Genomic DNA, 1,519 nt, shown 5'->3' with positions numbered 1-1,519 from the left:
AAAAAAAAAAAAAAAAAAAGTAGGAGACTGGGTCACATTGCTTGGAGAACAGCTGCCCTGCCAATCAGGAGCACCCAATAGTGCTTTACAAAAGTGAGAAATAAACTTCTACTATGTTAAGCCACTGAGAATGCTGGAGTTTATCTGTTACAGTACCAGCATTACTATAATTAACATACCAGGTCAAAACAAGGTACCACCGTTCATCCAGCCACTCAGGTGCAACCCCTTTTTTTTTCTCCCAGAGATGGGGTCTCACTTTCTTGCCCAGGCTCAAGTGCAGTGGCATGATCATGGCTCACTGCTGCCTCAAAATTCTGGGTTCAAGGCATCCTCTCACCTCAGCTTCCTGAGTAGCTAGGACTACAGGTGTGCACCAGCATGCTTGGCTAATTTTTAAATATTTTATGGAGATAAATAAGGTCTTGCCATCTGGCCCAGGCTGGTCTCGAACTCCTGGGTTCAAGTGATCCTTCCACCTCAGCCTCCCAAAGTTCTGGGATTACAGGCGTGAGCCACTGCACTAGGTCAAGACTCATTTTGTTTGTTTTGTTTTTGAGATGGAGTCTCACTCTGTCACCCAGGCTGAAGTGCAGTGGCATGATCTCAACTCACTGCAACCTCCGCCTCCTGGATTCAAGCAGTTCTCCTGCCTCAGCCTCCCAAGTAGCTGGGATTACAGGAGCAAGCCACCACGCCTGGCTAATTTTTGCATTTTTTTAGTAGAGACAGAGTTTCGCCATGTTGGCCAGGCTGGTCTCCAATTCCTGACCTCAAGTGATCCACCAACCTCGGCCTCCCAAAGTGCTGGGATTACAGGCATGAGCCACCGCACCCAGCCCAGGACTCATTTTTAAGTCCTTTCTTTCTTATCATCCAAATTCAATCCACTGGCAAGGCATGAAAACTCTACCACTGGCTGGGATTGGTGGCTCACGCCTGTAATCTCAGCACTTTGGGAGGCTGAGGCAGGTGGACCACCTGGTCGGGAGTTTGAGACCAGCCTGGGCAATAAGTGAAACCCCGTCTCTACTAAAAATACAAAAAATTAGCCGGCCAATATGGTGAAACCCCATCTCTACTAAAAATACAAAAAATTAGACGGGTGTGATGGTGGTGGCCTGTAATCCCAGCTACTTGGGAGACTGAGGCAAGAGAACTGCTTGAACCCACAAGGTAGAGGTTGCAATGAGCCAAGATCACACCACTGAACTCCAGCCTGGGCATGACAGAGCAAGACTTTGTCTGAAAAAAACAAAAAATAAAGGCCGGGCATGGTGGCTGATGCCTGTGAGAAATCCCAGCACTTTGGGAGGCCAAGGTGGGTGGATCACAAGGTCAGGAGTCCGAGACCAGCCTGGCCAGCATGGTGAAACTCCATCTCTACTAAAAATACAAAAATTAGCCAGGTGTGGTGGTCGGCGCCTATAGTCCCAGCTACTCAGGAGGCTGAGGCAGGAGAACGGCGTGAACCCAGGAGGCGGAGCATGCAGTGAGCCGGTATCGCACCACTGTACTC

The sequence above is a fragment of the Colobus angolensis genome, unplaced genomic scaffold, assembly GCF_000951035.1.
Source record: "Colobus angolensis palliatus isolate OR3802 unplaced genomic scaffold, Cang.pa_1.0 Scaffold171, whole genome shotgun sequence".
Classification (NCBI taxonomy): domain Eukaryota; kingdom Metazoa; phylum Chordata; class Mammalia; order Primates; family Cercopithecidae; genus Colobus; species Colobus angolensis.
Note: the sequence above shows the minus strand (reverse complement) of the source record.